The sequence below is a fragment of the Anomaloglossus baeobatrachus genome, unplaced genomic scaffold, assembly GCF_048569485.1.
Source record: "Anomaloglossus baeobatrachus isolate aAnoBae1 unplaced genomic scaffold, aAnoBae1.hap1 Scaffold_599, whole genome shotgun sequence".
NCBI classification, from domain to species: domain Eukaryota; kingdom Metazoa; phylum Chordata; class Amphibia; order Anura; family Aromobatidae; genus Anomaloglossus; species Anomaloglossus baeobatrachus.
The window spans coordinates 55804-81744 of NW_027444963.1; the positions used below are offsets into that span (position 1 = coordinate 55804).

A 25941-nucleotide genomic window follows, 5' to 3' on the forward strand; every position below is an offset into this window, starting at 1 on the left:
CTTTCACACTTTTGACTTTCTTTATTCATCCAAATAGCAAACTCATCACCACTCAACCTGACCAACTCGGCTATGTCCCCGTGCTGCAGTTCTCTGTCTTATCTAGATCATTTGCAATTGAATGGAATAGATCCCTTTTGGACAAAGTGGATTCACCTGCTGCTGCAGTGACCACAGGTGTGATAACATCTAGAATTGGCATCTGGTGCGATCTCTCCGCTTCCACTCCAAAGAAAGTTACCTGTTTATTCCTATCATGCATTGGTTTTTGGGGTTTTCTTTGAGTAATGATGATCTCTTTAGTAGTCTGTTGGCGCCCTCTCCTGGAGGAATAGTTTGCTTGCTCTTGGACATTCTAAAAGAGAGGTCATGATAGACATTGAGCTTCTGAGCTCAATTGGGGACAGTCATGGGTGATGAATGTTTGCAACCTACTGCGAAGCCTCATACCGCAATATAAGGAACGTCAAATACTAAGAAAGGGCGGCCTATGAAAGAATTACTACTTTCAATAAGTACACTTAAACGGCTAATTGGGAATAGAAAAACTGTAAAAAGCCCTCTGAGAAAGCCCCCCTCTAACCTTTGATAGTAAGCTTTTCTGTAGTCTGCCTGTTGATGTATTTTCCGTTTGAACTGTGCACAACATGAAGAGACGGAACACTGGCGGCTTGTCACAATGCCCCCCGATGACATCACAATAGCGCTGCTGCCTAGAAAACAAGCTGCGCAGAAGAAGTTGTTCTTTGGGTGGGAGGGTGGGCTAGTGGAAGGAGGGGGCAATCTCTTTTTTTCCCGGGTGGTAGGGGGATGACAGGAGAAGGGAAGCGGGTGGTGAGAAAGGTACAGAGGGCAGGGTTTGGGGGCTGGGAAGGAAAGGGAAAAGATTAGGGTTTGGGGATGATGAAAGGGCTTTCTACGGGTAAGGATGGCAAAGGGTGGCAGTGACGGAAAGTCAGGCAACCTGTCCTGTCCGTCTTTTTGTATCGTGAATTGGAAAGACTGCAAGGGGGAGGGGAGTTGCTTGCGCCCTAAAGGAGGAGTTATTCAGATTCATTGCAGTGGGCGGCGGCTGCAAAACGCACCATTCTTCTTGTTTTGGCTCTGCAAAGCAGCCTTTTCAAGGGTTGGCTTGGGTGACAAAATGTCTTGTGTAGGCGTGGGTTTGTCTCCCTCTCGCTCTCTCTCCCTAAGATGTGTCCGGCATAGGCCAGGGTGCCACTCGAGGCCCAAACCAATTCTGGTTATCGCTTCTCGGCCTTTTGGCTAAGATCAAGTGTAGTTTCTGTTCTTATCAGTTTAATATCTGATACGTCCCCTATCTGGGGACCATATATTAAATGGATTTTTAGAACAGGGAGATGGAAAAAGAGCTTGCTCTGTCCACTCCACGCATTGACCTGGTATTGCAGTACCTCCAGGAACGGTGCACCCCTTCTTAACCCAGTTTCCAAAAGCAGAACTCAATTCACCTGATTCATATTAGCCCGATTTAATGAATTGGAAGAAAGCATACGTCTTCATATGCACCTCAATTTGGCCCATTCACTTTTCACACTTCCTCCTTTTGTTTTTTATCTTTCACACTTTTGACTTTCTTTATTCATCCAAATAGCAAACTCATCACCACTCAACCTGACCAACTCGGCTATGTCCCCGTGCTGCAGTTCTCTGTCTTATCTAGATCATTTGCAATTGAATGGAATAGATCCCTTTTGGACAAAGTGGATTCACCTGCTGCTGCAGTGACCACAGGTGTGATAACATCTAGAATTGGCATCTGGTGCGATCTCTCCGCTTCCACTCCAAAGAAAGTTACCTGTTTATTCCTATCATGCATTGGTTTTTGGGGTTTTCTTTGAGTAATGATGATCTCTTTAGTAGTCTGTTGGCGCCCTCTCCTGGAGGAATAGTTTGCTTGCTCTTGGACATTCTAAAAGAGAGGTCATGATAGACATTGAGCTTCTGAGCTCAATTGGGGACAGTCATGGGTGATGAATGTTTGCAACCTACTGCGAAGCCTCATACCGCAATATAAGGAACGTCAAATACTAAGAAAGGGCGGCCTATGAAAGAATTACTACTTTCAATAAGTACACTTAAACGGCTAATTGGGAATAGAAAAACTGTAAAAAGCCCTCTGAGAAAGCCCCCCTCTAACCTTTGATAGTAAGCTTTTCTGTAGTCTGCCTGTTGATGTATTTTCCGTTTGAACTGTGCACAACATGAAGAGACGGAACACTGGCGGCTTGTCACAATGCCCCCCGATGACATCACAATAGCGCTGCTGCCTAGAAAACAAGCTGCGCAGAAGAAGTTGTTCTTTGGGTGGGAGGGTGGGCTAGTGGAAGGAGGGGGCAATCTCTTTTTTTCCCGGGTGGTAGGGGGATGACAGGAGAAGGGAAGCGGGTGGTGAGAAAGGTACAGAGGGCAGGGTTTGGGGGCTGGGAAGGAAAGGGAAAAGATTAGGGTTTGGGGATGATGAAAGGGCTTTCTACGGGTAAGGATGGCAAAGGGTGGCAGTGACGGAAAGTCAGGCAACCTGTCCTGTCCGTCTTTTTGTATCGTGAATTGGAAAGACTGCAAGGGGGAGGGGAGTTGCTTGCGCCCTAAAGGAGGAGTTATTCAGATTCATTGCAGTGGGCGGCGGCTGCAAAACGCACCATTCTTCTTGTTTTGGCTCTGCAAAGCAGCCTTTTCAAGGGTTGGCTTGGGTGACAAAATGTCTTGTGTAGGCGTGGGTTTGTCTCCCTCTCGCTCTCTCTCCCTAAGATGTGTCCGGCATAGGCCAGGGTGCCACTCGAGGCCCAAACCAATTCTGGTTATCGCTTCTCGGCCTTTTGGCTAAGATCAAGTGTAGTATCTGTGAGGCTCGGCAGATGCAATGCACACTGGAAGGTTGCGCTTGCTAGTACTCTTAATGTATAGTATATTCATCTAGAGGAAAACATGGCCCTACCAGGATCGAGGCTATTAGACTGAGTAAGTGTGGGGGCTATGGTGCAATGTGCCCCAGGACTGACGACCCTGGAGTGAGTCTGAGCTTGCTGGCTTGGGACCCCGGCGAGCCTTGGGCTCTGTAGCACACCGTACCTTGCCCTTTCATACTTTCTGAGCATATTGCTCTATCCCGGCCTTCTGGCTAGGAAGGGAAATTTTTATAATCATGGTCGGAGGTCCGTTCAGCTTTGGGCTGAGAAACCAACACCCGGTTGGAGGTCCGGGTCAGCTTCGGCTGAGAAACCAACACCCGGTTGGAGGTCTGGGTCAGCTTCGGCTGAGAAACCAACACCCGGTTGGAGGTCCGGGTCAGCTTCGGCTGAGAAACCAACACCCGGTTGGAGGTCCGGTTAGCCTTGGGCTGAGAAACCAACACCGGTTGACGGTCCGGGCAGTTTCGGCTGCGAAACCAACAACTAGTAGCTCTCTACTCCACTTGGGTAAGATGCCTGGGTGGACGCTGGGAGCAACGACAAGGCTCAACCAGGCTTCGGCTTGGGGGAGCACCGAAGATCCCTGACCCTTGCTGTGGCCTTCTGGCTCGGAGGGACGGGGTTGATTTTTGGGGACCCTCTCCTCACGGAGGGGTCCACACGAATCCTAGCCTTTGCACTGTTTTTGGTGTGACTTCGGTCATGCATTTTTTGCGGTGCTTTGGAAAGCTTCATTAAATCAAAAATCTGTTCTTATCAGTTTAATATCTGATACGTCCCCTATCTGGGGACCATATATTAAATGGATTTTTAGAACAGGGAGATGGAAAAAGAGCTTGCTCTGTCCACTCCACGCATTGACCTGGTATTGCAGTACCTCCAGGAACGGTGCACCCCTTCTTAACCCAGTTTCCAAAAGCAGAACTCAATTCACCTGATTCATATTAGCCCGATTTAATGAATTGGAAGAAAGCATACGTCTTCATATGCACCTCAATTTGGCCCATTCACTTTTCACACTTCCTCCTTTTGTTTTTTATCTTTCACACTTTTGACTTTCTTTATTCATCCAAATAGCAAACTCATCACCACTCAACCTGACCAACTCGGCTATGTCCCCGTGCTGCAGTTCTCTGTCTTATCTAGATCATTTGCAATTGAATGGAATAGATCCCTTTTGGACAAAGTGGATTCACCTGCTGCTGCAGTGACCACAGGTGTGATAACATCTAGAATTGGCATCTGGTGCGATCTCTCCGCTTCCACTCCAAAGAAAGTTACCTGTTTATTCCTATCATGCATTGGTTTTTGGGGTTTTCTTTGAGTAATGATGATCTCTTTAGTAGTCTGTTGGCGCCCTCTCCTGGAGGAATAGTTTGCTTGCTCTTGGACATTCTAAAAGAGAGGTCATGATAGACATTGAGCTTCTGAGCTCAATTGGGGACAGTCATGGGTGATGAATGTTTGCAACCTACTGCGAAGCCTCATACCGCAATATAAGGAACGTCAAATACTAAGAAAGGGCGGCCTATGAAAGAATTACTACTTTCAATAAGTACACTTAAACGGCTAATTGGGAATAGAAAAACTGTAAAAAGCCCTCTGAGAAAGCCCCCCTCTAACCTTTGATAGTAAGCTTTTCTGTAGTCTGCCTGTTGATGTATTTTCCGTTTGAACTGTGCACAACATGAAGAGACGGAACACTGGCGGCTTGTCACAATGCCCCCCGATGACATCACAATAGCGCTGCTGCCTAGAAAACAAGCTGCGCAGAAGAAGTTGTTCTTTGGGTGGGAGGGTGGGCTAGTGGAAGGAGGGGGCAATCTCTTTTTTTCCCGGGTGGTAGGGGGATGACAGGAGAAGGGAAGCGGGTGGTGAGAAAGGTACAGAGGGCAGGGTTTGGGGGCTGGGAAGGAAAGGGAAAAGATTAGGGTTTGGGGATGATGAAAGGGCTTTCTACGGGTAAGGATGGCAAAGGGTGGCAGTGACGGAAAGTCAGGCAACCTGTCCTGTCCGTCTTTTTGTATCGTGAATTGGAAAGACTGCAAGGGGGAGGGGAGTTGCTTGCGCCCTAAAGGAGGAGTTATTCAGATTCATTGCAGTGGGCGGCGGCTGCAAAACGCACCATTCTTCTTGTTTTGGCTCTGCAAAGCAGCCTTTTCAAGGGTTGGCTTGGGTGACAAAATGTCTTGTGTAGGCGTGGGTTTGTCTCCCTCTCGCTCTCTCTCCCTAAGATGTGTCCGGCATAGGCCAGGGTGCCACTCGAGGCCCAAACCAATTCTGGTTATCGCTTCTCGGCCTTTTGGCTAAGATCAAGTGTAGTATCTGTTCTTATCAGTTTAATATCTGATACGTCCCCTATCTGGGGACCATATATTAAATGGATTTTTAGAACAGGGAGATGGAAAAAGAGCTTGCTCTGTCCACTCCACGCATTGACCTGGTATTGCAGTACCTCCAGGAACGGTGCACCCCTTCTTAACCCAGTTTCCAAAAGCAGAACTCAATTCACCTGATTCATATTAGCCCGATTTAATGAATTGGAAGAAAGCATACGTCTTCATATGCACCTCAATTTGGCCCATTCACTTTTCACACTTCCTCCTTTTGTTTTTTATCTTTCACACTTTTGACTTTCTTTATTCATCCAAATAGCAAACTCATCACCACTCAACCTGACCAACTCGGCTATGTCCCCGTGCTGCAGTTCTCTGTCTTATCTAGATCATTTGCAATTGAATGGAATAGATCCCTTTTGGACAAAGTGGATTCACCTGCTGCTGCAGTGACCACAGGTGTGATAACATCTAGAATTGGCATCTGGTGCGATCTCTCCGCTTCCACTCCAAAGAAAGTTACCTGTTTATTCCTATCATGCATTGGTTTTTGGGGTTTTCTTTGAGTAATGATGATCTCTTTAGTAGTCTGTTGGCGCCCTCTCCTGGAGGAATAGTTTGCTTGCTCTTGGACATTCTAAAAGAGAGGTCATGATAGACATTGAGCTTCTGAGCTCAATTGGGGACAGTCATGGGTGATGAATGTTTGCAACCTACTGCGAAGCCTCATACCGCAATATAAGGAACGTCAAATACTAAGAAAGGGCGGCCTATGAAAGAATTACTACTTTCAATAAGTACACTTAAACGGCTAATTGGGAATAGAAAAACTGTAAAAAGCCCTCTGAGAAAGCCCCCCTCTAACCTTTGATAGTAAGCTTTTCTGTAGTCTGCCTGTTGATGTATTTTCCGTTTGAACTGTGCACAACATGAAGAGACGGAACACTGGCGGCTTGTCACAATGCCCCCCGATGACATCACAATAGCGCTGCTGCCTAGAAAACAAGCTGCGCAGAAGAAGTTGTTCTTTGGGTGGGAGGGTGGGCTAGTGGAAGGAGGGGGCAATCTCTTTTTTTCCCGGGTGGTAGGGGGATGACAGGAGAAGGGAAGCGGGTGGTGAGAAAGGTACAGAGGGCAGGGTTTGGGGGCTGGGAAGGAAAGGGAAAAGATTAGGGTTTGGGGATGATGAAAGGGCTTTCTACGGGTAAGGATGGCAAAGGGTGGCAGTGACGGAAAGTCAGGCAACCTGTCCTGTCCGTCTTTTTGTATCGTGAATTGGAAAGACTGCAAGGGGGAGGGGAGTTGCTTGCGCCCTAAAGGAGGAGTTATTCAGATTCATTGCAGTGGGCGGCGGCTGCAAAACGCACCATTCTTCTTGTTTTGGCTCTGCAAAGCAGCCTTTTCAAGGGTTGGCTTGGGTGACAAAATGTCTTGTGTAGGCGTGGGTTTGTCTCCCTCTCGCTCTCTCTCCCTAAGATGTGTCCGGCATAGGCCAGGGTGCCACTCGAGGCCCAAACCAATTCTGGTTATCGCTTCTCGGCCTTTTGGCTAAGATCAAGTGTAGTATCTGTTCTTATCAGTTTAATATCTGATACGTCCCCTATCTGGGGACCATATATTAAATGGATTTTTAGAACAGGGAGATGGAAAAAGAGCTTGCTCTGTCCACTCCACGCATTGACCTGGTATTGCAGTACCTCCAGGAACGGTGCACCCCTTCTTAACCCAGTTTCCAAAAGCAGAACTCAATTCACCTGATTCATATTAGCCCGATTTAATGAATTGGAAGAAAGCATACGTCTTCATATGCACCTCAATTTGGCCCATTCACTTTTCACACTTCCTCCTTTTGTTTTTTATCTTTCACACTTTTGACTTTCTTTATTCATCCAAATAGCAAACTCATCACCACTCAACCTGACCAACTCGGCTATGTCCCCGTGCTGCAGTTCTCTGTCTTATCTAGATCATTTGCAATTGAATGGAATAGATCCCTTTTGGACAAAGTGGATTCACCTGCTGCTGCAGTGACCACAGGTGTGATAACATCTAGAATTGGCATCTGGTGCGATCTCTCCGCTTCCACTCCAAAGAAAGTTACCTGTTTATTCCTATCATGCATTGGTTTTTGGGGTTTTCTTTGAGTAATGATGATCTCTTTAGTAGTCTGTTGGCGCCCTCTCCTGGAGGAATAGTTTGCTTGCTCTTGGACATTCTAAAAGAGAGGTCATGATAGACATTGAGCTTCTGAGCTCAATTGGGGACAGTCATGGGTGATGAATGTTTGCAACCTACTGCGAAGCCTCATACCGCAATATAAGGAACGTCAAATACTAAGAAAGGGCGGCCTATGAAAGAATTACTACTTTCAATAAGTACACTTAAACGGCTAATTGGGAATAGAAAAACTGTAAAAAGCCCTCTGAGAAAGCCCCCCTCTAACCTTTGATAGTAAGCTTTTCTGTAGTCTGCCTGTTGATGTATTTTCCGTTTGAACTGTGCACAACATGAAGAGACGGAACACTGGCGGCTTGTCACAATGCCCCCCGATGACATCACAATAGCGCTGCTGCCTAGAAAACAAGCTGCGCAGAAGAAGTTGTTCTTTGGGTGGGAGGGTGGGCTAGTGGAAGGAGGGGGCAATCTCTTTTTTTCCCGGGTGGTAGGGGGATGACAGGAGAAGGGAAGCGGGTGGTGAGAAAGGTACAGAGGGCAGGGTTTGGGGGCTGGGAAGGAAAGGGAAAAGATTAGGGTTTGGGGATGATGAAAGGGCTTTCTACGGGTAAGGATGGCAAAGGGTGGCAGTGACGGAAAGTCAGGCAACCTGTCCTGTCCGTCTTTTTGTATCGTGAATTGGAAAGACTGCAAGGGGGAGGGGAGTTGCTTGCGCCCTAAAGGAGGAGTTATTCAGATTCATTGCAGTGGGCGGCGGCTGCAAAACGCACCATTCTTCTTGTTTTGGCTCTGCAAAGCAGCCTTTTCAAGGGTTGGCTTGGGTGACAAAATGTCTTGTGTAGGCGTGGGTTTGTCTCCCTCTCGCTCTCTCTCCCTAAGATGTGTCCGGCATAGGCCAGGGTGCCACTCGAGGCCCAAACCAATTCTGGTTATCGCTTCTCGGCCTTTTGGCTAAGATCAAGTGTAGTATCTGTTCTTATCAGTTTAATATCTGATACGTCCCCTATCTGGGGACCATATATTAAATGGATTTTTAGAACAGGGAGATGGAAAAAGAGCTTGCTCTGTCCACTCCACGCATTGACCTGGTATTGCAGTACCTCCAGGAACGGTGCACCCCTTCTTAACCCAGTTTCCAAAAGCAGAACTCAATTCACCTGATTCATATTAGCCCGATTTAATGAATTGGAAGAAAGCATACGTCTTCATATGCACCTCAATTTGGCCCATTCACTTTTCACACTTCCTCCTTTTGTTTTTTATCTTTCACACTTTTGACTTTCTTTATTCATCCAAATAGCAAACTCATCACCACTCAACCTGACCAACTCGGCTATGTCCCCGTGCTGCAGTTCTCTGTCTTATCTAGATCATTTGCAATTGAATGGAATAGATCCCTTTTGGACAAAGTGGATTCACCTGCTGCTGCAGTGACCACAGGTGTGATAACATCTAGAATTGGCATCTGGTGCGATCTCTCCGCTTCCACTCCAAAGAAAGTTACCTGTTTATTCCTATCATGCATTGGTTTTTGGGGTTTTCTTTGAGTAATGATGATCTCTTTAGTAGTCTGTTGGCGCCCTCTCCTGGAGGAATAGTTTGCTTGCTCTTGGACATTCTAAAAGAGAGGTCATGATAGACATTGAGCTTCTGAGCTCAATTGGGGACAGTCATGGGTGATGAATGTTTGCAACCTACTGCGAAGCCTCATACCGCAATATAAGGAACGTCAAATACTAAGAAAGGGCGGCCTATGAAAGAATTACTACTTTCAATAAGTACACTTAAACGGCTAATTGGGAATAGAAAAACTGTAAAAAGCCCTCTGAGAAAGCCCCCCTCTAACCTTTGATAGTAAGCTTTTCTGTAGTCTGCCTGTTGATGTATTTTCCGTTTGAACTGTGCACAACATGAAGAGACGGAACACTGGCGGCTTGTCACAATGCCCCCCGATGACATCACAATAGCGCTGCTGCCTAGAAAACAAGCTGCGCAGAAGAAGTTGTTCTTTGGGTGGGAGGGTGGGCTAGTGGAAGGAGGGGGCAATCTCTTTTTTTCCCGGGTGGTAGGGGGATGACAGGAGAAGGGAAGCGGGTGGTGAGAAAGGTACAGAGGGCAGGGTTTGGGGGCTGGGAAGGAAAGGGAAAAGATTAGGGTTTGGGGATGATGAAAGGGCTTTCTACGGGTAAGGATGGCAAAGGGTGGCAGTGACGGAAAGTCAGGCAACCTGTCCTGTCCGTCTTTTTGTATCGTGAATTGGAAAGACTGCAAGGGGGAGGGGAGTTGCTTGCGCCCTAAAGGAGGAGTTATTCAGATTCATTGCAGTGGGCGGCGGCTGCAAAACGCACCATTCTTCTTGTTTTGGCTCTGCAAAGCAGCCTTTTCAAGGGTTGGCTTGGGTGACAAAATGTCTTGTGTAGGCGTGGGTTTGTCTCCCTCTCGCTCTCTCTCCCTAAGATGTGTCCGGCATAGGCCAGGGTGCCACTCGAGGCCCAAACCAATTCTGGTTATCGCTTCTCGGCCTTTTGGCTAAGATCAAGTGTAGTATCTGTTCTTATCAGTTTAATATCTGATACGTCCCCTATCTGGGGACCATATATTAAATGGATTTTTAGAACAGGGAGATGGAAAAAGAGCTTGCTCTGTCCACTCCACGCATTGACCTGGTATTGCAGTACCTCCAGGAACGGTGCACCCCTTCTTAACCCAGTTTCCAAAAGCAGAACTCAATTCACCTGATTCATATTAGCCCGATTTAATGAATTGGAAGAAAGCATACGTCTTCATATGCACCTCAATTTGGCCCATTCACTTTTCACACTTCCTCCTTTTGTTTTTTATCTTTCACACTTTTGACTTTCTTTATTCATCCAAATAGCAAACTCATCACCACTCAACCTGACCAACTCGGCTATGTCCCCGTGCTGCAGTTCTCTGTCTTATCTAGATCATTTGCAATTGAATGGAATAGATCCCTTTTGGACAAAGTGGATTCACCTGCTGCTGCAGTGACCACAGGTGTGATAACATCTAGAATTGGCATCTGGTGCGATCTCTCCGCTTCCACTCCAAAGAAAGTTACCTGTTTATTCCTATCATGCATTGGTTTTTGGGGTTTTCTTTGAGTAATGATGATCTCTTTAGTAGTCTGTTGGCGCCCTCTCCTGGAGGAATAGTTTGCTTGCTCTTGGACATTCTAAAAGAGAGGTCATGATAGACATTGAGCTTCTGAGCTCAATTGGGGACAGTCATGGGTGATGAATGTTTGCAACCTACTGCGAAGCCTCATACCGCAATATAAGGAACGTCAAATACTAAGAAAGGGCGGCCTATGAAAGAATTACTACTTTCAATAAGTACACTTAAACGGCTAATTGGGAATAGAAAAACTGTAAAAAGCCCTCTGAGAAAGCCCCCCTCTAACCTTTGATAGTAAGCTTTTCTGTAGTCTGCCTGTTGATGTATTTTCCGTTTGAACTGTGCACAACATGAAGAGACGGAACACTGGCGGCTTGTCACAATGCCCCCCGATGACATCACAATAGCGCTGCTGCCTAGAAAACAAGCTGCGCAGAAGAAGTTGTTCTTTGGGTGGGAGGGTGGGCTAGTGGAAGGAGGGGGCAATCTCTTTTTTTCCCGGGTGGTAGGGGGATGACAGGAGAAGGGAAGCGGGTGGTGAGAAAGGTACAGAGGGCAGGGTTTGGGGGCTGGGAAGGAAAGGGAAAAGATTAGGGTTTGGGGATGATGAAAGGGCTTTCTACGGGTAAGGATGGCAAAGGGTGGCAGTGACGGAAAGTCAGGCAACCTGTCCTGTCCGTCTTTTTGTATCGTGAATTGGAAAGACTGCAAGGGGGAGGGGAGTTGCTTGCGCCCTAAAGGAGGAGTTATTCAGATTCATTGCAGTGGGCGGCGGCTGCAAAACGCACCATTCTTCTTGTTTTGGCTCTGCAAAGCAGCCTTTTCAAGGGTTGGCTTGGGTGACAAAATGTCTTGTGTAGGCGTGGGTTTGTCTCCCTCTCGCTCTCTCTCCCTAAGATGTGTCCGGCATAGGCCAGGGTGCCACTCGAGGCCCAAACCAATTCTGGTTATCGCTTCTCGGCCTTTTGGCTAAGATCAAGTGTAGTATCTGTTCTTATCAGTTTAATATCTGATACGTCCCCTATCTGGGGACCATATATTAAATGGATTTTTAGAACAGGGAGATGGAAAAAGAGCTTGCTCTGTCCACTCCACGCATTGACCTGGTATTGCAGTACCTCCAGGAACGGTGCACCCCTTCTTAACCCAGTTTCCAAAAGCAGAACTCAATTCACCTGATTCATATTAGCCCGATTTAATGAATTGGAAGAAAGCATACGTCTTCATATGCACCTCAATTTGGCCCATTCACTTTTCACACTTCCTCCTTTTGTTTTTTATCTTTCACACTTTTGACTTTCTTTATTCATCCAAATAGCAAACTCATCACCACTCAACCTGACCAACTCGGCTATGTCCCCGTGCTGCAGTTCTCTGTCTTATCTAGATCATTTGCAATTGAATGGAATAGATCCCTTTTGGACAAAGTGGATTCACCTGCTGCTGCAGTGACCACAGGTGTGATAACATCTAGAATTGGCATCTGGTGCGATCTCTCCGCTTCCACTCCAAAGAAAGTTACCTGTTTATTCCTATCATGCATTGGTTTTTGGGGTTTTCTTTGAGTAATGATGATCTCTTTAGTAGTCTGTTGGCGCCCTCTCCTGGAGGAATAGTTTGCTTGCTCTTGGACATTCTAAAAGAGAGGTCATGATAGACATTGAGCTTCTGAGCTCAATTGGGGACAGTCATGGGTGATGAATGTTTGCAACCTACTGCGAAGCCTCATACCGCAATATAAGGAACGTCAAATACTAAGAAAGGGCGGCCTATGAAAGAATTACTACTTTCAATAAGTACACTTAAACGGCTAATTGGGAATAGAAAAACTGTAAAAAGCCCTCTGAGAAAGCCCCCCTCTAACCTTTGATAGTAAGCTTTTCTGTAGTCTGCCTGTTGATGTATTTTCCGTTTGAACTGTGCACAACATGAAGAGACGGAACACTGGCGGCTTGTCACAATGCCCCCCGATGACATCACAATAGCGCTGCTGCCTAGAAAACAAGCTGCGCAGAAGAAGTTGTTCTTTGGGTGGGAGGGTGGGCTAGTGGAAGGAGGGGGCAATCTCTTTTTTTCCCGGGTGGTAGGGGGATGACAGGAGAAGGGAAGCGGGTGGTGAGAAAGGTACAGAGGGCAGGGTTTGGGGGCTGGGAAGGAAAGGGAAAAGATTAGGGTTTGGGGATGATGAAAGGGCTTTCTACGGGTAAGGATGGCAAAGGGTGGCAGTGACGGAAAGTCAGGCAACCTGTCCTGTCCGTCTTTTTGTATCGTGAATTGGAAAGACTGCAAGGGGGAGGGGAGTTGCTTGCGCCCTAAAGGAGGAGTTATTCAGATTCATTGCAGTGGGCGGCGGCTGCAAAACGCACCATTCTTCTTGTTTTGGCTCTGCAAAGCAGCCTTTTCAAGGGTTGGCTTGGGTGACAAAATGTCTTGTGTAGGCGTGGGTTTGTCTCCCTCTCGCTCTCTCTCCCTAAGATGTGTCCGGCATAGGCCAGGGTGCCACTCGAGGCCCAAACCAATTCTGGTTATCGCTTCTCGGCCTTTTGGCTAAGATCAAGTGTAGTATCTGTTCTTATCAGTTTAATATCTGATACGTCCCCTATCTGGGGACCATATATTAAATGGATTTTTAGAACAGGGAGATGGAAAAAGAGCTTGCTCTGTCCACTCCACGCATTGACCTGGTATTGCAGTACCTCCAGGAACGGTGCACCCCTTCTTAACCCAGTTTCCAAAAGCAGAACTCAATTCACCTGATTCATATTAGCCCGATTTAATGAATTGGAAGAAAGCATACGTCTTCATATGCACCTCAATTTGGCCCATTCACTTTTCACACTTCCTCCTTTTGTTTTTTATCTTTCACACTTTTGACTTTCTTTATTCATCCAAATAGCAAACTCATCACCACTCAACCTGACCAACTCGGCTATGTCCCCGTGCTGCAGTTCTCTGTCTTATCTAGATCATTTGCAATTGAATGGAATAGATCCCTTTTGGACAAAGTGGATTCACCTGCTGCTGCAGTGACCACAGGTGTGATAACATCTAGAATTGGCATCTGGTGCGATCTCTCCGCTTCCACTCCAAAGAAAGTTACCTGTTTATTCCTATCATGCATTGGTTTTTGGGGTTTTCTTTGAGTAATGATGATCTCTTTAGTAGTCTGTTGGCGCCCTCTCCTGGAGGAATAGTTTGCTTGCTCTTGGACATTCTAAAAGAGAGGTCATGATAGACATTGAGCTTCTGAGCTCAATTGGGGACAGTCATGGGTGATGAATGTTTGCAACCTACTGCGAAGCCTCATACCGCAATATAAGGAACGTCAAATACTAAGAAAGGGCGGCCTATGAAAGAATTACTACTTTCAATAAGTACACTTAAACGGCTAATTGGGAATAGAAAAACTGTAAAAAGCCCTCTGAGAAAGCCCCCCTCTAACCTTTGATAGTAAGCTTTTCTGTAGTCTGCCTGTTGATGTATTTTCCGTTTGAACTGTGCACAACATGAAGAGACGGAACACTGGCGGCTTGTCACAATGCCCCCCGATGACATCACAATAGCGCTGCTGCCTAGAAAACAAGCTGCGCAGAAGAAGTTGTTCTTTGGGTGGGAGGGTGGGCTAGTGGAAGGAGGGGGCAATCTCTTTTTTTCCCGGGTGGTAGGGGGATGACAGGAGAAGGGAAGCGGGTGGTGAGAAAGGTACAGAGGGCAGGGTTTGGGGGCTGGGAAGGAAAGGGAAAAGATTAGGGTTTGGGGATGATGAAAGGGCTTTCTACGGGTAAGGATGGCAAAGGGTGGCAGTGACGGAAAGTCAGGCAACCTGTCCTGTCCGTCTTTTTGTATCGTGAATTGGAAAGACTGCAAGGGGGAGGGGAGTTGCTTGCGCCCTAAAGGAGGAGTTATTCAGATTCATTGCAGTGGGCGGCGGCTGCAAAACGCACCATTCTTCTTGTTTTGGCTCTGCAAAGCAGCCTTTTCAAGGGTTGGCTTGGGTGACAAAATGTCTTGTGTAGGCGTGGGTTTGTCTCCCTCTCGCTCTCTCTCCCTAAGATGTGTCCGGCATAGGCCAGGGTGCCACTCGAGGCCCAAACCAATTCTGGTTATCGCTTCTCGGCCTTTTGGCTAAGATCAAGTGTAGTATCTGTTCTTATCAGTTTAATATCTGATACGTCCCCTATCTGGGGACCATATATTAAATGGATTTTTAGAACAGGGAGATGGAAAAAGAGCTTGCTCTGTCCACTCCACGCATTGACCTGGTATTGCAGTACCTCCAGGAACGGTGCACCCCTTCTTAACCCAGTTTCCAAAAGCAGAACTCAATTCACCTGATTCATATTAGCCCGATTTAATGAATTGGAAGAAAGCATACGTCTTCATATGCACCTCAATTTGGCCCATTCACTTTTCACACTTCCTCCTTTTGTTTTTTATCTTTCACACTTTTGACTTTCTTTATTCATCCAAATAGCAAACTCATCACCACTCAACCTGACCAACTCGGCTATGTCCCCGTGCTGCAGTTCTCTGTCTTATCTAGATCATTTGCAATTGAATGGAATAGATCCCTTTTGGACAAAGTGGATTCACCTGCTGCTGCAGTGACCACAGGTGTGATAACATCTAGAATTGGCATCTGGTGCGATCTCTCCGCTTCCACTCCAAAGAAAGTTACCTGTTTATTCCTATCATGCATTGGTTTTTGGGGTTTTCTTTGAGTAATGATGATCTCTTTAGTAGTCTGTTGGCGCCCTCTCCTGGAGGAATAGTTTGCTTGCTCTTGGACATTCTAAAAGAGAGGTCATGATAGACATTGAGCTTCTGAGCTCAATTGGGGACAGTCATGGGTGATGAATGTTTGCAACCTACTGCGAAGCCTCATACCGCAATATAAGGAACGTCAAATACTAAGAAAGGGCGGCCTATGAAAGAATTACTACTTTCAATAAGTACACTTAAACGGCTAATTGGGAATAGAAAAACTGTAAAAAGCCCTCTGAGAAAGCCCCCCTCTAACCTTTGATAGTAAGCTTTTCTGTAGTCTGCCTGTTGATGTATTTTCCGTTTGAACTGTGCACAACATGAAGAGACGGAACACTGGCGGCTTGTCACAATGCCCCCCGATGACATCACAATAGCGCTGCTGCCTAGAAAACAAGCTGCGCAGAAGAAGTTGTTCTTTGGGTGGGAGGGTGGGCTAGTGGAAGGAGGGGGCAATCTCTTTTTTTCCCGGGTGGTAGGGGGATGACAGGAGAAGGGAAGCGGGTGGTGAGAAAGGTACAGAGGGCAGGGTTTGGGGGCTGGGAAGGAAAGGGAAAAGATTAGGGTTTGGGGATGATGAAAGGGCTTTCTACGGGTAAGGATGGCAAAGGGTGGCAGTGACGGAAAGTCAGGCAACCTGTCCTGTCCGTCTTTTTGTATCGTGAATTGGAAAGACTGCAAGGGGGAGGGGAGTTGCTTGCGCCCTAAAGGAGGAGTTATTCAGATTCATTGCAGTGGGCGGCGGCTGCAAAACGCACCATTCTTCTTGTTTTGGCTCTGCAAAGCAGCCTTTTCAAGGGTTGGCTTGGGTGACAAAATGTCTTGTGTAGGCGTGGGTTTGTCTCCCTCTCGCTCTCTCTCCCTAAGATGTGTCCGGCATAGGCCAGGGTGCCACTCGAGGCCCAAACCAATTCTGGTTATCGCTTCTCGGCCTTTTGGCTAAGATCAAGTGTAGTATCTGTTCTTATCAGTTTAATATCTGATACGTCCCCTATCTGGGGACCATATATTAAATGGATTTTTAGAACAGGGAGATGGAAAAAGAGCTTGCTCTGTCCACTCCACGCATTGACCTGGTATTGCAGTACCTCCAGGAACGGTGCACCCCTTCTTAACCCAGTTTCCAAAAGCAGAACTCAATTCACCTGATTCATATTAGCCCGATTTAATGAATTGGAAGAAAGCATACGTCTTCATATGCACCTCAATTTGGCCCATTCACTTTTCACACTTCCTCCTTTTGTTTTTTATCTTTCACACTTTTGACTTTCTTTATTCATCCAAATAGCAAACTCATCACCACTCAACCTGACCAACTCGGCTATGTCCCCGTGCTGCAGTTCTCTGTCTTATCTAGATCATTTGCAATTGAATGGAATAGATCCCTTTTGGACAAAGTGGATTCACCTGCTGCTGCAGTGACCACAGGTGTGATAACATCTAGAATTGGCATCTGGTGCGATCTCTCCGCTTCCACTCCAAAGAAAGTTACCTGTTTATTCCTATCATGCATTGGTTTTTGGGGTTTTCTTTGAGTAATGATGATCTCTTTAGTAGTCTGTTGGCGCCCTCTCCTGGAGGAATAGTTTGCTTGCTCTTGGACATTCTAAAAGAGAGGTCATGATAGACATTGAGCTTCTGAGCTCAATTGGGGACAGTCATGGGTGATGAATGTTTGCAACCTACTGCGAAGCCTCATACCGCAATATAAGGAACGTCAAATACTAAGAAAGGGCGGCCTATGAAAGAATTACTACTTTCAATAAGTACACTTAAACGGCTAATTGGGAATAGAAAAACTGTAAAAAGCCCTCTGAGAAAGCCCCCCTCTAACCTTTGATAGTAAGCTTTTCTGTAGTCTGCCTGTTGATGTATTTTCCGTTTGAACTGTGCACAACATGAAGAGACGGAACACTGGCGGCTTGTCACAATGCCCCCCGATGACATCACAATAGCGCTGCTGCCTAGAAAACAAGCTGCGCAGAAGAAGTTGTTCTTTGGGTGGGAGGGTGGGCTAGTGGAAGGAGGGGGCAATCTCTTTTTTTCCCGGGTGGTAGGGGGATGACAGGAGAAGGGAAGCGGGTGGTGAGAAAGGTACAGAGGGCAGGGTTTGGGGGCTGGGAAGGAAAGGGAAAAGATTAGGGTTTGGGGATGATGAAAGGGCTTTCTACGGGTAAGGATGGCAAAGGGTGGCAGTGACGGAAAGTCAGGCAACCTGTCCTGTCCGTCTTTTTGTATCGTGAATTGGAAAGACTGCAAGGGGGAGGGGAGTTGCTTGCGCCCTAAAGGAGGAGTTATTCAGATTCATTGCAGTGGGCGGCGGCTGCAAAACGCACCATTCTTCTTGTTTTGGCTCTGCAAAGCAGCCTTTTCAAGGGTTGGCTTGGGTGACAAAATGTCTTGTGTAGGCGTGGGTTTGTCTCCCTCTCGCTCTCTCTCCCTAAGATGTGTCCGGCATAGGCCAGGGTGCCACTCGAGGCCCAAACCAATTCTGGTTATCGCTTCTCGGCCTTTTGGCTAAGATCAAGTGTAGTATCTGTTCTTATCAGTTTAATATCTGATACGTCCCCTATCTGGGGACCATATATTAAATGGATTTTTAGAACAGGGAGATGGAAAAAGAGCTTGCTCTGTCCACTCCACGCATTGACCTGGTATTGCAGTACCTCCAGGAACGGTGCACCCCTTCTTAACCCAGTTTCCAAAAGCAGAACTCAATTCACCTGATTCATATTAGCCCGATTTAATGAATTGGAAGAAAGCATACGTCTTCATATGCACCTCAATTTGGCCCATTCACTTTTCACACTTCCTCCTTTTGTTTTTTATCTTTCACACTTTTGACTTTCTTTATTCATCCAAATAGCAAACTCATCACCACTCAACCTGACCAACTCGGCTATGTCCCCGTGCTGCAGTTCTCTGTCTTATCTAGATCATTTGCAATTGAATGGAATAGATCCCTTTTGGACAAAGTGGATTCACCTGCTGCTGCAGTGACCACAGGTGTGATAACATCTAGAATTGGCATCTGGTGCGATCTCTCCGCTTCCACTCCAAAGAAAGTTACCTGTTTATTCCTATCATGCATTGGTTTTTGGGGTTTTCTTTGAGTAATGATGATCTCTTTAGTAGTCTGTTGGCGCCCTCTCCTGGAGGAATAGTTTGCTTGCTCTTGGACATTCTAAAAGAGAGGTCATGATAGACATTGAGCTTCTGAGCTCAATTGGGGACAGTCATGGGTGATGAATGTTTGCAACCTACTGCGAAGCCTCATACCGCAATATAAGGAACGTCAAATACTAAGAAAGGGCGGCCTATGAAAGAATTACTACTTTCAATAAGTACACTTAAACGGCTAATTGGGAATAGAAAAACTGTAAAAAGCCCTCTGAGAAAGCCCCCCTCTAACCTTTGATAGTAAGCTTTTCTGTAGTCTGCCTGTTGATGTATTTTCCGTTTGAACTGTGCACAACATGAAGAGACGGAACACTGGCGGCTTGTCACAATGCCCCCCGATGACATCACAATAGCGCTGCTGCCTAGAAAACAAGCTGCGCAGAAGAAGTTGTTCTTTGGGTGGGAGGGTGGGCTAGTGGAAGGAGGGGGCAATCTCTTTTTTTCCCGGGTGGTAGGGGGATGACAGGAGAAGGGAAGCGGGTGGTGAGAAAGGTACAGAGGGCAGGGTTTGGGGGCTGGGAAGGAAAGGGAAAAGATTAGGGTTTGGGGATGATGAAAGGGCTTTCTACGGGTAAGGATGGCAAAGGGTGGCAGTGACGGAAAGTCAGGCAACCTGTCCTGTCCGTCTTTTTGTATCGTGAATTGGAAAGACTGCAAGGGGGAGGGGAGTTGCTTGCGCCCTAAAGGAGGAGTTATTCAGATTCATTGCAGTGGGCGGCGGCTGCAAAACGCACCATTCTTCTTGTTTTGGCTCTGCAAAGCAGCCTTTTCAAGGGTTGGCTTGGGTGACAAAATGTCTTGTGTAGGCGTGGGTTTGTCTCCCTCTCGCTCTCTCTCCCTAAGATGTGTCCGGCATAGGCCAGGGTGCCACTCGAGGCCCAAACCAATTCTGGTTATCGCTTCTCGGCCTTTTGGCTAAGATCAAGTGTAGTATCTGTGAGGCTCGGCAGATGCAATGCACACTGGAAGGTTGCGCTTGCTAGTACTCTTAATGTATAGTATATTCATCTAGAGGAAAACATGGCCCTACCAGGATCGAGGCTATTAGACTGAGTAAGTGTGGGGGCTATGGTGCAATGTGCCCCAGGACTGACGACCCTGGAGTGAGTCTGAGCTTGCTGGCTTGGGACCCCGGCGAGCCTTGGGCTCTGTAGCACACCGTACCTTGCCCTTTCATACTTTCTGAGCATATTGCTCTATCCCGGCCTTCTGGCTAGGAAGGAAAATTTTTATAATCATGGTCGGAGGTCCGTTCAGCTTTGGGCTGAGAAACCAACACCCGGTTGGAGGTCCGGGTCAGCTTCGGCTGAGAAACCAACACCCGGTTGGAGGTCTGGGTCAGCTTCGGCTGAGAAACCAACACCCGGTTGGAGGTCCGGGTCAGCTTCGGCTGAGAAACCAACACCCGGTTGGAGGTCCGGTTAGCCTTGGGCTGAGAAACCAACACCGGTTGACGGTCCGGGCAGTTTCGGCTGCGAAACCAACAACTAGTAGCTCTCTACTCCACTTGGGTAAGATGCCTGGGTGGACGCTGGGAGCAACGACAAGGCTCAACCAGGCTTCGGCTTGGGGGAGCACCGAAGATCCCTGACCCTTGCTGTGGCCTTCTGGCTCGGAGGGACGGGGTTGATTTTTGGGGACCCTCTCCTCACGGAGGGGTCCACACGAATCCTAGCCTTTGCACTGTTTTTGGTGTGACTTCGGTCATGCATTTTTTGCGGTGCTTTGGAAAGCTTCATTAAATCAAAAATCTGTTCTTATCAGTTTAATATCTGATACGTCCCCTATCTGGGGACCATATATTAAATGGATTTTTAGAACAGGGAGATGGAAAAAGAGCTTGCTCTGTCCACTCCACGCATTGACCTGGTATTGCAGTACCTCCAGGAACGGTGCACCCCTTCTTAACCCAGTTTCCAAAAGCAGAACTCAATTCACCTGATTCATATTAGCCCGATTTAATGAATTGGAAGAAAGCATACGTCTTCATATGCACCTCAATTTGGCCCATTCACTTTTCACACTTCCTCCTTTTGTTTTTTATCTTTCACACTTTTGACTTTCTTTATTCATCCAAATAGCAAACTCATCACCACTCAACCTGACCAACTCGGCTATGTCCCCGTGCTGCAGTTCTCTGTCTTATCTAGATCATTTGCAATTGAATGGAATAGATCCCTTTTGGACAAAGTGGATTCACCTGCTGCTGCAGTGACCACAGGTGTGATAACATCTAGAATTGGCATCTGGTGCGATCTCTCCGCTTCCACTCCAAAGAAAGTTACCTGTTTATTCCTATCATGCATTGGTTTTTGGGGTTTTCTTTGAGTAATGATGATCTCTTTAGTAGTCTGTTGGCGCCCTCTCCTGGAGGAATAGTTTGCTTGCTCTTGGACATTCTAAAAGAGAGGTCATGATAGACATTGAGCTTCTGAGCTCAATTGGGGACAGTCATGGGTGATGAATGTTTGCAACCTACTGCGAAGCCTCATACCGCAATATAAGGAACGTCAAATACTAAGAAAGGGCGGCCTATGAAAGAATTACTACTTTCAATAAGTACACTTAAACGGCTAATTGGGAATAGAAAAACTGTAAAAAGCCCTCTGAGAAAGCCCCCCTCTAACCTTTGATAGTAAGCTTTTCTGTAGTCTGCCTGTTGATGTATTTTCCGTTTGAACTGTGCACAACATGAAGAGACGGAACACTGGCGGCTTGTCACAATGCCCCCCGATGACATCACAATAGCGCTGCTGCCTAGAAAACAAGCTGCGCAGAAGAAGTTGTTCTTTGGGTGGGAGGGTGGGCTAGTGGAAGGAGGGGGCAATCTCTTTTTTTCCCGGGTGGTAGGGGGATGACAGGAGAAGGGAAGCGGGTGGTGAGAAAGGTACAGAGGGCAGGGTTTGGGGGCTGGGAAGGAAAGGGAAAAGATTAGGGTTTGGGGATGATGAAAGGGCTTTCTACGGGTAAGGATGGCAAAGGGTGGCAGTGACGGAAAGTCAGGCAACCTGTCCTGTCCGTCTTTTTGTATCGTGAATTGGAAAGACTGCAAGGGGGAGGGGAGTTGCTTGCGCCCTAAAGGAGGAGTTATTCAGATTCATTGCAGTGGGCGGCGGCTGCAAAACGCACCATTCTTCTTGTTTTGGCTCTGCAAAGCAGCCTTTTCAAGGGTTGGCTTGGGTGACAAAATGTCTTGTGTAGGCGTGGGTTTGTCTCCCTCTCGCTCTCTCTCCCTAAGATGTGTCCGGCATAGGCCAGGGTGCCACTCGAGGCCCAAACCAATTCTGGTTATCGCTTCTCGGCCTTTTGGCTAAGATCAAGTGTAGTATCTGTTCTTATCAGTTTAATATCTGATACGTCCCCTATCTGGGGACCATATATTAAATGGATTTTTAGAACAGGGAGATGGAAAAAGAGCTTGCTCTGTCCACTCCACGCATTGACCTGGTATTGCAGTACCTCCAGGAACGGTGCACCCCTTCTTAACCCAGTTTCCAAAAGCAGAACTCAATTCACCTGATTCATATTAGCCCGATTTAATGAATTGGAAGAAAGCATACGTCTTCATATGCACCTCAATTTGGCCCATTCACTTTTCACACTTCCTCCTTTTGTTTTTTATCTTTCACACTTTTGACTTTCTTTATTCATCCAAATAGCAAACTCATCACCACTCAACCTGACCAACTCGGCTATGTCCCCGTGCTGCAGTTCTCTGTCTTATCTAGATCATTTGCAATTGAATGGAATAGATCCCTTTTGGACAAAGTGGATTCACCTGCTGCTGCAGTGACCACAGGTGTGATAACATCTAGAATTGGCATCTGGTGCGATCTCTCCGCTTCCACTCCAAAGAAAGTTACCTGTTTATTCCTATCATGCATTGGTTTTTGGGGTTTTCTTTGAGTAATGATGATCTCTTTAGTAGTCTGTTGGCGCCCTCTCCTGGAGGAATAGTTTGCTTGCTCTTGGACATTCTAAAAGAGAGGTCATGATAGACATTGAGCTTCTGAGCTCAATTGGGGACAGTCATGGGTGATGAATGTTTGCAACCTACTGCGAAGCCTCATACCGCAATATAAGGAACGTCAAATACTAAGAAAGGGCGGCCTATGAAAGAATTACTACTTTCAATAAGTACACTTAAACGGCTAATTGGGAATAGAAAAACTGTAAAAAGCCCTCTGAGAAAGCCCCCCTCTAACCTTTGATAGTAAGCTTTTCTGTAGTCTGCCTGTTGATGTATTTTCCGTTTGAACTGTGCACAACATGAAGAGACGGAACACTGGCGGCTTGTCACAATGCCCCCCGATGACATCACAATAGCGCTGCTGCCTAGAAAACAAGCTGCGCAGAAGAAGTTGTTCTTTGGGTGGGAGGGTGGGCTAGTGGAAGGAGGGGGCAATCTCTTTTTTTCCCGGGTGGTAGGGGGATGACAGGAGAAGGGAAGCGGGTGGTGAGAAAGGTACAGAGGGCAGGGTTTGGGGGCTGGGAAGGAAAGGGAAAAGATTAGGGTTTGGGGATGATGAAAGGGCTTTCTACGGGTAAGGATGGCAAAGGGTGGCAGTGACGGAAAGTCAGGCAACCTGTCCTGTCCGTCTTTTTGTATCGTGAATTGGAAAGACTGCAAGGGGGAGGGGAGTTGCTTGCGCCCTAAAGGAGGAGTTATTCAGATTCATTGCAGTGGGCGGCGGCTGCAAAACGCACCATTCTTCTTGTTTTGGCTCTGCAAAGCAGCCTTTTCAAGGGTTGGCTTGGGTGACAAAATGTCTTGTGTAGGCGTGGGTTTGTCTCCCTCTCGCTCTCTCTCCCTAAGATGTGTCCGGCATAGGCCAGGGTGCCACTCGAGGCCCAAACCAATTCTGGTTATCGCTTCTCGGCCTTTTGGCTAAGATCAAGTGTAGTATCTGTTCTTATCAGTTTAATATCTGATACGTCCCCTATCTGGGGACCATATATTAAATGGATTTTTAGAACAGGGAGATGGAAAAAGAGCTTGCTCTGTCCACTCCACGCATTGACCTGGTATTGCAGTACCTCCAGGAACGGTGCACCCCTTCTTAACCCAGTTTCCAAAAGCAGAACTCAATTCACCTGATTCATATTAGCCCGATTTAATGAATTGGAAGAAAGCATACGTCTTCATATGCACCTCAATTTGGCCCATTCACTTTTCACACTTCCTCCTTTTGTTTTTTATCTTTCACACTTTTGACTTTCTTTATTCATCCAAATAGCAAACTCATCACCACTCAACCTGACCAACTCGGCTATGTCCCCGTGCTGCAGTTCTCTGTCTTATCTAGATCATTTGCAATTGAATGGAATAGATCCCTTTTGGACAAAGTGGATTCACCTGCTGCTGCAGTGACCACAGGTGTGATAACATCTAGAATTGGCATCTGGTGCGATCTCTCCGCTTCCACTCCAAAGAAAGTTACCTGTTTATTCCTATCATGCATTGGTTTTTGGGGTTTTCTTTGAGTAATGATGATCTCTTTAGTAGTCTGTTGGCGCCCTCTCCTGGAGGAATAGTTTGCTTGCTCTTGGACATTCTAAAAGAGAGGTCATGATAGACATTGAGCTTCTGAGCTCAATTGGGGACAGTCATGGGTGATGAATGTTTGCAACCTACTGCGAAGCCTCATACCGCAATATAAGGAACGTCAAATACTAAGAAAGGGCGGCCTATGAAAGAATTACTACTTTCAATAAGTACACTTAAACGGCTAATTGGGAATAGAAAAACTGTAAAAAGCCCTCTGAGAAAGCCCCCCTCTAACCTTTGATAGTAAGCTTTTCTGTAGTCTGCCTGTTGATGTATTTTCCGTTTGAACTGTGCACAACATGAAGAGACGGAACACTGGCGGCTTGTCACAATGCCCCCCGATGACATCACAATAGCGCTGCTGCCTAGAAAACAAGCTGCGCAGAAGAAGTTGTTCTTTGGGTGGGAGGGTGGGCTAGTGGAAGGAGGGGGCAATCTCTTTTTTTCCCGGGTGGTAGGGGGATGACAGGAGAAGGGAAGCGGGTGGTGAGAAAGGTACAGAGGGCAGGGTTTGGGGGCTGGGAAGGAAAGGGAAAAGATTAGGGTTTGGGGATGATGAAAGGGCTTTCTACGGGTAAGGATGGCAAAGGGTGGCAGTGACGGAAAGTCAGGCAACCTGTCCTGTCCGTCTTTTTGTATCGTGAATTGGAAAGACTGCAAGGGGGAGGGGAGTTGCTTGCGCCCTAAAGGAGGAGTTATTCAGATTCATTGCAGTGGGCGGCGGCTGCAAAACGCACCATTCTTCTTGTTTTGGCTCTGCAAAGCAGCCTTTTCAAGGGTTGGCTTGGGTGACAAAATGTCTTGTGTAGGCGTGGGTTTGTCTCCCTCTCGCTCTCTCTCCCTAAGATGTGTCCGGCATAGGCCAGGGTGCCACTCGAGGCCCAAACCAATTCTGGTTATCGCTTCTCGGCCTTTTGGCTAAGATCAAGTGTAGTATCTGTTCTTATCAGTTTAATATCTGATACGTCCCCTATCTGGGGACCATATATTAAATGGATTTTTAGAACAGGGAGATGGAAAAAGAGCTTGCTCTGTCCACTCCACGCATTGACCTGGTATTGCAGTACCTCCAGGAACGGTGCACCCCTTCTTAACCCAGTTTCCAAAAGCAGAACTCAATTCACCTGATTCATATTAGCCCGATTTAATGAATTGGAAGAAAGCATACGTCTTCATATGCACCTCAATTTGGCCCATTCACTTTTCACACTTCCTCCTTTTGTTTTTTATCTTTCACACTTTTGACTTTCTTTATTCATCCAAATAGCAAACTCATCACCACTCAACCTGACCAACTCGGCTATGTCCCCGTGCTGCAGTTCTCTGTCTTATCTAGATCATTTGCAATTGAATGGAATAGATCCCTTTTGGACAAAGTGGATTCACCTGCTGCTGCAGTGACCACAGGTGTGATAACATCTAGAATTGGCATCTGGTGCGATCTCTCCGCTTCCACTCCAAAGAAAGTTACCTGTTTATTCCTATCATGCATTGGTTTTTGGGGTTTTCTTTGAGTAATGATGATCTCTTTAGTAGTCTGTTGGCGCCCTCTCCTGGAGGAATAGTTTGCTTGCTCTTGGACATTCTAAAAGAGAGGTCATGATAGACATTGAGCTTCTGAGCTCAATTGGGGACAGTCATGGGTGATGAATGTTTGCAACCTACTGCGAAGCCTCATACCGCAATATAAGGAACGTCAAATACTAAGAAAGGGCGGCCTATGAAAGAATTACTACTTTCAATAAGTACACTTAAACGGCTAATTGGGAATAGAAAAACTGTAAAAAGCCCTCTGAGAAAGCCCCCCTCTAACCTTTGATAGTAAGCTTTTCTGTAGTCTGCCTGTTGATGTATTTTCCGTTTGAAC

At 46.7% G+C, this 25941-nt stretch overlaps 15 non-coding genes and 2 pseudogenes across 15 annotated transcripts; all 17 read left to right on the forward strand.

Moving 5' to 3' along the window:
• Window positions 1-1246: 1246 nt before the first annotated feature.
• On the forward strand, window positions 1247-1437 carry LOC142285340 (U2 spliceosomal RNA). Its single transcript, XR_012746751.1, has one exon. It is a non-coding gene; the product is annotated as a U2 spliceosomal RNA (small nuclear RNA).
• A 1387-nt stretch (window positions 1438-2824) lies between these two features.
• Window positions 2825-2951, forward strand: LOC142285360 (U2 spliceosomal RNA; annotated as a pseudogene).
• A 688-nt stretch (window positions 2952-3639) lies between these two features.
• On the forward strand, window positions 3640-3832 carry LOC142285347 (U2 spliceosomal RNA). The gene has a single exon (XR_012746754.1). It is a non-coding gene; the product is annotated as a U2 spliceosomal RNA (small nuclear RNA).
• A 1387-nt stretch (window positions 3833-5219) lies between these two features.
• LOC142285391 (U2 spliceosomal RNA) lies at window positions 5220-5410 on the forward strand. The gene has a single exon (XR_012746787.1). It is a non-coding gene; the product is annotated as a U2 spliceosomal RNA (small nuclear RNA).
• Window positions 5411-6797: 1387 nt separating this feature from the next.
• On the forward strand, window positions 6798-6988 carry LOC142285393 (U2 spliceosomal RNA). Its single transcript, XR_012746788.1, has one exon. It is a non-coding gene; the product is annotated as a U2 spliceosomal RNA (small nuclear RNA).
• A 1387-nt stretch (window positions 6989-8375) lies between these two features.
• On the forward strand, window positions 8376-8566 carry LOC142285395 (U2 spliceosomal RNA). The gene has a single exon (XR_012746790.1). It is a non-coding gene; the product is annotated as a U2 spliceosomal RNA (small nuclear RNA).
• Window positions 8567-9953: 1387 nt separating this feature from the next.
• On the forward strand, window positions 9954-10144 carry LOC142285396 (U2 spliceosomal RNA). Its single transcript, XR_012746791.1, has one exon. It is a non-coding gene; the product is annotated as a U2 spliceosomal RNA (small nuclear RNA).
• Window positions 10145-11531: 1387 nt separating this feature from the next.
• On the forward strand, window positions 11532-11722 carry LOC142285397 (U2 spliceosomal RNA). The gene has a single exon (XR_012746792.1). It is a non-coding gene; the product is annotated as a U2 spliceosomal RNA (small nuclear RNA).
• A 1387-nt stretch (window positions 11723-13109) lies between these two features.
• Window positions 13110-13300, forward strand: LOC142285398 (U2 spliceosomal RNA). The gene has a single exon (XR_012746793.1). It is a non-coding gene; the product is annotated as a U2 spliceosomal RNA (small nuclear RNA).
• A 1387-nt stretch (window positions 13301-14687) lies between these two features.
• Window positions 14688-14878, forward strand: LOC142285399 (U2 spliceosomal RNA). Its single transcript, XR_012746794.1, has one exon. It is a non-coding gene; the product is annotated as a U2 spliceosomal RNA (small nuclear RNA).
• Window positions 14879-16265: 1387 nt separating this feature from the next.
• Window positions 16266-16456, forward strand: LOC142285400 (U2 spliceosomal RNA). Its single transcript, XR_012746795.1, has one exon. It is a non-coding gene; the product is annotated as a U2 spliceosomal RNA (small nuclear RNA).
• Window positions 16457-17843: 1387 nt separating this feature from the next.
• Window positions 17844-18034, forward strand: LOC142285401 (U2 spliceosomal RNA). Its single transcript, XR_012746796.1, has one exon. It is a non-coding gene; the product is annotated as a U2 spliceosomal RNA (small nuclear RNA).
• Window positions 18035-19421: 1387 nt separating this feature from the next.
• Window positions 19422-19548, forward strand: LOC142285361 (U2 spliceosomal RNA; annotated as a pseudogene).
• A 688-nt stretch (window positions 19549-20236) lies between these two features.
• Window positions 20237-20429, forward strand: LOC142285348 (U2 spliceosomal RNA). The gene has a single exon (XR_012746755.1). It is a non-coding gene; the product is annotated as a U2 spliceosomal RNA (small nuclear RNA).
• A 1387-nt stretch (window positions 20430-21816) lies between these two features.
• On the forward strand, window positions 21817-22007 carry LOC142285402 (U2 spliceosomal RNA). Its single transcript, XR_012746797.1, has one exon. It is a non-coding gene; the product is annotated as a U2 spliceosomal RNA (small nuclear RNA).
• A 1387-nt stretch (window positions 22008-23394) lies between these two features.
• LOC142285403 (U2 spliceosomal RNA) lies at window positions 23395-23585 on the forward strand. The gene has a single exon (XR_012746798.1). It is a non-coding gene; the product is annotated as a U2 spliceosomal RNA (small nuclear RNA).
• Window positions 23586-24972: 1387 nt separating this feature from the next.
• Window positions 24973-25163, forward strand: LOC142285404 (U2 spliceosomal RNA). Its single transcript, XR_012746799.1, has one exon. It is a non-coding gene; the product is annotated as a U2 spliceosomal RNA (small nuclear RNA).
• Window positions 25164-25941: the final 778 nt, after the last annotated feature.